Genomic DNA, 7,658 nt, shown 5'->3' with positions numbered 1-7,658 from the left:
GCCCTCCAGGCTCCCGTGTCCATGGGATTCTCCAGGCAAGGATACTGGAGTGGGTTGCTATTTCCTCCTCCAGGGAATCTTCCCTGGCCCAGGGATTGAACCTGGATCTTCAGAATTCCAGGCGGATTCTTCACAGTCTGAGGCACCAAGAAAGCCCTAGCAGGACATGAAGATCTCCTTATGAAGGAAGCTTCAGACCAGGATGACAATGGTGCGGATTTGCAACTTAAGGCAGCCCTGGGGGAACCTTCCCTCCATAAGGCCAGTCCTGTGCGCTGAGGGTTATCAACCACACAGTTAGAAAGGTACCCATGCTGGTCTTCACCTGGAGTGGGGGCCGGAGGGAATTACAGCCCCTGCAGAATTAGTTTACTGTGCTCATCACCATCATCCAGGGTCAGGCGAATTAAGGATGCTTTTCTTTCTGATTGGCACCCTAAACCGCCCTGTCATTCCAGTGTGTACATGTTGCATGATGCATTAGAGGTTTTTTTTTTCTTTCCTGAAGCCAAGGCTGAGCCTCGCTGGAAGAAGGAATCAAAGAGAGACATTGTCCTGGGAGAAATCCCGATCCTGGGGAATTCTACCAGTGGTAGTGTTGGTCACACACTTGTGTCTGACGCATTGCGACCCCCTGGACTGTAGCCTGTCGGGCTCCTCTGTCCATGGGATTCTCCAGGCAAGAATACTGGAGTGGGCTGCCATTTCCTCCTCCAGGGGATCTTCTCGACCCAGGGATCGAACCTGGGTCTCCTACATTGCAGGCAGACGCTTTACTGTCTGAGCCAGCAGGAAAGCAACCAGGAATTCTACCAGAGCAGTCATAAAATGAAAATTCCTTGGTGAAAATAAAATGCTATCATGAGGACTTATCATCACGTAGCCGATGAAACAGGAGATGATTCTAGGGGAAATGAACATATTCCCGTTTTGGTCTTTCCCCCGCCCCTCCTTTAAACATGACATTATTGACTGAGCTGGGGAACATGTTATGAATGCAGGATTCCAGGAGTACTGTTCTCACTTATATCTTTCTGAATCATGTGTCTTTGTGGTTATTTCAGCCCGTGATTCATAAATCATTATTTACGTTTAAGCAGTTCTTCATCTCGGAACACTTCCATTAGCTACAGACGTTGTGTTTATCATCACACATAAGCCACTGTCCTCTATCAGCATGTATATATTCATATATTTTCGTTGGAAAAGACCCTGATGCTGGGAACAATTGGAGACTGGAGGCGAAGAGGACGACAGAGGATGAGATGATGGGATGGCATCACTGACTCAATGGACATGAGTTTGAGCAAATTCCGGGTGATGGTGAAGGACAGGGAGGCCTGGCATGCTGCAGTCCACGGGGTTCCAAAGAGTCAGACATGACTTAGCAACTGAACCGAACATGCCCGAGGCAGGAGTTGTCCACCTCAATTTTATTGACTCATCATTGTGACTCAGGGCCTTGCATATTTACACAGTGTGTGACTCTGGAAGTGGGAAGCAAAGTACCAAATGTTTGTTCTATAGTTTCCTTCGTATTGTTGGTCTGAAGCAGTGTGAGGAGAGAATCCTGGCAGGCAGGCCCTCCAGATTCAGAGCTGGGCACGTCCGGTCACCCACGTTCCCTGTTGATGGAAAGTCATGAATTACAACTCATGTGATAAAGATGTATTGATGCTGCTAGGTCCAGTGTTCTGTCTCTTTCACTCTTTTCATATTCTGGTTTCTGTCTTTTGTTTAAATATGTATCTTTTTATTTATCTGGCTGTACTGGGCCTTAGTTCTAGCACGTGGGATCTTCAGTCTTCATTGTGGCATGTGGGATCTTTAGATGAGGCACAAGGGATGTAGGAGGTAGGCATGGCAACCCACTCCAGGATTCTTGCCTGGCAAATCGCATGGACAGAGGAGCCTGGCGGGCTACAGTCTGTGGGGTCGCAAAGAGTCGGACACAACAGAAGCGACTTAGCACGCACGTGGAATCTCGGTGGCTGACCAGGGTTCAAACCCAGGCCCCCTGCATTGGGAGCTCGGAGTTTTAGCTACTGGACCACAAGGGAAGTCCCCCGCAAGCTGTTTACTAAAGTGATTCTTTAGGAAGATTCCTCCATACGTAACTAAATAGGTATGATTTGGGTATCTCTCCTACAGCTTTTTGTTTTAAGAAATTATATATTTTTGTACCTGTTGATTAGTGACTCAGTTGTATCCGTCTCTATTGTGACTACATAGACTGTAGTCCACCAAGCCGCTCTGTCCATGGGATTCTCCAGGCAAGAATATTGGAGCAAGTTGCCATTTCCTTCCCCAGGAGATCTTCCCAACCCAGGGATCAAACCTGCGTCTCCTGTGTTGGCAGGCAGATTCTTTACCACTGAGCCACCTGGGAAGCTTGTTTATCTTGAGTGTGTGTTGATATTTATCCACATCTTTAGATTTCATGTCTGCCCACTGTCTGTTTATAACACAATGATATAAACACAGTGTATACATTGATAGTATGTTTTCCCTATGAATATTTCAACACAAACATTGTCCCATGTGACTGAAAATGCCTTATAAATCATAATTTTTTTTTTAATCTTGCTGAACAGAATGTAAGATCTCAGTTTCCTGACCAGAGATCAAACCCCTGCCCCCTGCAGTGGAAGGTCAGACTCTTGACCACTGAACAGGCAGAGAAAGAAAGAAAGAAAATGAAGTCACTCAGTCGTGTCCAACTCTTTGCGACCCCGTGGACTGTAGCCCACCAGGCTCCTCTGTCCATGGGATTCTCCACGCAAGAATACTGGAGTGGGTTGCCTTTTCCTTCTCCAGGGGATCTTCCCCGACCCAGGGATCAAACCCAGGTCTCCCGCATTGCAGGCAGATGCTTTATCCTCTGAGCCACCAGGGAGAAGTCCTCGTAAATCATGATTTTCAGTTTGCACAGTTTTGTCCATAACTTGTTGGCCATGCATGATTTGGTCATTCAGAAAAATTATGTGGTATCAAGCATAACTTATTTTTGCTCTCATCATCAAAGCCACAATGGTTTATTTAATAATAGGCTCAAAAAGCATCAGTTATCATACTGTTTGGATTATGTTGAAGGGGGAAAAAAAGCGGCTGGTATAATTTGGACGTGATGCAGTTGGTTGAAGAGATGTGTCCACATTTCTAAGTAAGAGTGTTTTGCTTCTGTGCCGTGTTTTAAAAGGTTATACAAGTGTTTATTTGCTTTAACTCTTCAGCTGTGTTTTGCCGTCTTGGGGATCATCCTTTGTTTGTGCATTGCGATTGAAACTGAAGTGTATTTGTTCAGAACAGAATGGCATTTGTTTGTCAACTGCCGAGTACAGTGTGGCTTGAAAAGGGAGCAGAGTAAATAGAACAGGGGAGAAGAGTTGTGTGTTCCGGGAGTGGATTAGCACACGATGGCATTAGAGAGCAGTGTGTATTCAAAAGATTGAAAAGACCCCCGATCAATGAAGACAAAGATTTTTTTTGTTTTTTTTCGGTTGTCAGTGGCTTAGCCTCATCGCTCAGTCTGCCCTGGCCCAAATGCTAATTTGCGTGTGAAAATAAAACCAAATTACAAGACGCACAAGGTCAGGAGATTCCCTGAGAGTTTAAGTCCAGAGAAAGGACACTTGGACGTTGTATCCTTATTTCTGTTACCCACCCACTACATATGTGTATCCATGTAGGCCTGGCAGCGTGTCATCTTTATATACATGCGTGCATGCTCAGTCGCGTCTGACTCTTTACGACCCCATGGACTGTAGCCCCTAAGCTCCTCTGTTCATGACATTCTTCCAAGAATCCTGGAGTGGGTTGCCGTTTCCCCTCCAGGGGATCTTCCTGACCCCAGGGATCAAACTTGCATCTCTTGTATTGGCAGGCAGATTCTGAGCCATCTATGAAGCACCTACAGATAAATAGATAGAATTTGCAAAAAAAAAAAAAAAAAATCTTTCAGGTTTTTCTGTAATGTCTTGTGGAAAAGCCCGAATGAACCTTCTGGCCGACTCATGCATTTTTGCATGCAAAATGCATGAGAAGCACCATTTGATAGTGTGTGAAAAGAGGTTCTTATACCCAAGCTCAGCTATTTACAATGATCATAATGAGATTGCAGTGTTGAAGCTTGGCCTTGCGGTTGTCAGGATGGAAAAAGTCTTCCTCTACCCTTCTGGCTGGTCTAAGAATTAGATGGCTATGAGACAGATTGGCCGGAAAGGATATGAAACAAAAGTTGAATAACACATATACCTGGAGAGACCCTGGGAAACCAAAGTGCCCCTGACCCTCTTCTTGAATACTGTCTTCAGCTCCAGATGACAGAGGATGTTGGGGGCGGTGATTTGTGACTTCAACGGGGAGGAGGGTAATAGACATGGAGATGGAAAAGCAGACATTTGTAAACAAGTTTCTGCTGGCCCAGCAGAGACAGTGGGATCCAGAGCGGAATCCGATCTCCAGAACCCGCCGGCTGCACACCTGGTCCGTGTTCTTTGCCAGCATCTGGCATGTGAGTATTTGGGACGCCCTGTTTGGGAAACTGGCAAGCCACCCCTGTATTCTTGCCTGGGAAGTTGCTTGGACAGAGGAGCCTGGCAGGCTGCAGTCCATGGAGTCTCCAAGAGTCCACAGGACTAAGCAACTAAGACTCATTGCCATGTGAAACGGAAGACGTGAGAGAATTCCGGATAGTTCATTGTTTCAGCTTGATTTTCTCCTTAGCTCCACCCTTCAATTTAGGTGCCCTGAGATGATAGCTGATTGCCTGGGCCTGACTCTTTCCTGCTTGGGTAGTACGACTTCCCGCACTCTAAAAGGCAGGTGGTGACAGACCCCTCTGCATTTTGTCAGTGGTTGGGAGGATTAAAGAAATTAACACAGATCAAGCTCCCAGAAGGCTACATGAGCGCGGTGAGCATTGGACAGATGTCATCCGTCACTGTATTACATAACCCGTGTTGTGGAGCCTGCTGGTGGAGGACGTACATCTTCAGGTTTCCGGGGTCTGTGTGCGTGCATGCACGCAAAGTCACTTCTGTTATGTCCAACTCTTTGCTAACCCATGGACCGTAGCCCACCAGGCTCCTCTATTCATAGGATCTCCCAGGAGAGTACTGGAGTGGATTGCCTGCTCTTCTCCAGGGGATCTTCCCCACCCATGTCTCTTATGTTTCCTGTAGTGGCAAGCAGCTTGAGCCCCTGGGATTCTGCAATCTGGAGGAAAAGACAGCCTCTGGTTAAATGAGTGCATGTTAAATGAGCCACTTTGAAATTGAAACTGTTTCTGGGTGATGGCCATGTGTGTAGTCGGGGAAACTTTCAAGCTGACCTGGGGTGCTTGAAACTTTCAAAAGATGAAGGAGGTCCTCACTTACATCCACAAAATGCCCCCAGGAAGATATTTTGGGTTGACGGAAGAGTTTGTTTCTTGGCAGAGGATGCTATGAAAGAAACGGTTAATAAGACTCAGTTTCGGACTTTGCAAATGAAGAGGATGATAATATGCCACCCCAAATGGAAACAGTGGAGAAGGAAATGGCAACCCACTCCAGGATTCTGGCCTGGAGAATCCCCATGGACAGAGGAGCCTGGTGGGCTACAGTCCATGGGGTCGCAAAGAGTCAGACACGACTGAGCGGCCAACCACAAAGTGAAATAGACGAGTGGTGTTTCCGGGGCTCTGGGGGCTGTGAAAAAAACTCTTGTCTTTTAGGTCTCAGCACGGAAAAGAATTTAGCGAGAGGCAAAGTGGTAAGAAGTGATTCATTAGAATAGACCTCTTGTGAGGCTTACAAGTCAGGGGGTTCCCTGCCTGGAGTAGACAGTAGGTAACATTTTTATAATCAAATGTAGAGACGGGAGGAGGAGAAACCCTTCTTTGACTTTCTCGAGTAGGTGTCAACACTTCCATCATCGGCTCCTTCTCCATGCGGAGCAGGGGAGGTTTCTTATTCCCTCCGTGGTCAAGTTAGGACCACAGATTATTCCTTCTTTATGTGTGTAGAGAGCTTCTCCTAATTTGCCGAGCTCACTGGGCAGGATGTGGGTCTCATGCCACCATTATTTTATTGTCTTGGGACGTGTCTCCTGCATCTGTTGCATACTTTTGTTGCTAAGGAAGCCTGCTTGGTTTTGTGGCTAAGCAAACCTGTTTTTCTTGTGCTCATTCATGTCCGTGATTGTGTTCAGTCGCTCAGTCCTGTCTGACTCTTTGCGACCCCATCTGTAGCCCACCAGGCTCCCTCTGTCCATGGGATTCTCCAGGCAAGAGTACTGGTGTGCGTTGCCATTTCCTTCTCCAGGGGATCTTCCTGACCCAGGGATCGAACCTGTGTCTCCTACATTGGCAGGCAGGATTTGTTTTTTTTTTTTTTTTTTAACCACTGAGCCACCAGGGAAGCCCAACTTAAAGGGATCTCCCACATTTCTTTCTCCTACTTACAATCCCTTAGTGGAATTAGCTACTCAATTATCTACTTTGTCCCTTTACTCTGTCTTTGTCAAAAGCATGTGACATGATTTGGAGCTGAAAGCAGTTTTCAAGGGTTGACACAGGGGGAACTCTGCCCTCCCCCTCTCTGCCTAAAAGCACGCCATGTGTTATCTTTTTATAAAAGGAACGCATTTTCTGTTGTAAAGTTGTCTTCTGTCTTATCAAGTAGAGAACAACTCTTAAAACTGAGCCATGACTCCTTTCTGCAGAGGGTATCAGCTTGCTTCTTGTAACAAAACTTGCTAAACAACCCTTAAGCTTCCCTCAGATATTTTCCTTCCTCTCCTAGAAGCTAAAACTCTTCCTTCTTTTACTATCTAGTCACTTCAGCACAGTTTATCGCCCTTGGTTAACATGACCTGGATCTAACTTCCTCTTTAGAGTGCTCATTTATCTTCTGTGAAACCCCGAATGCATATAAAATTATTAAAACAATAAAATCTGTGCATTTGTTGTCAGTAGTCAGTCGTGACCAACTCTTTGTGACCGCATGAACTGTAGCACCCTAGGCTTCCGTGTCCTTCACTGTCTCCCAGCGTTTTCATGTCCATTGAGTCAATGATGCAATCCAACCATCTCATCCTCTGTCGTCCCTTTCTCCTCAATCTTTCCCAGCATCAGAGTCTTTTCTAATGAGTCAGCTCTTCACATCAGGTGGGAAAGTATTGGAGTTTTAGCTTCAGCATCAGTCCTTCCTATGAATATTCAGGACTGATCTCCTTTAGAATGGACTCTCCTTGCAGGCCAAGGGACTCTCAAGAGTCTTCTCCAACACAATAGTTCAAAAGCATCAATTCTTCATTGCTCAGCCTTCTTTATGGTCCAACTCTCACATCCATACATGAAAAACCATACCTTTGACTATACAGACCTTTGTCAGCAAAGTGATGTCTCTGGTTTCTAATATGTTATCTAGGTTTGCCGTAGCTTTTCTTCCAAGGAGCAATTGTCTTTCATTTTCATGGCTGCAGTCATTGTTCATAATTTTGGAGCCCAAGAAAATAAAGTCTGTCACTGTTTCCCCATCTGTTTGCCCTGAACCCGATGGGAGCAGACGCCATGATCTTCCTCTTTTGAATGTTGAGTTTTAAGCCAGCTTTTTCACTCTCCTCTTTCACCTTCCTCAAGAGCCTCTTTAGCTCTTCTTCACTTTCTGCCAAAA

Source organism: Cervus elaphus, chromosome X (assembly GCF_910594005.1).
Source record: "Cervus elaphus chromosome X, mCerEla1.1, whole genome shotgun sequence".
Classification (NCBI taxonomy): domain Eukaryota; kingdom Metazoa; phylum Chordata; class Mammalia; order Artiodactyla; family Cervidae; genus Cervus; species Cervus elaphus.
Note: the sequence above shows the minus strand (reverse complement) of the source record.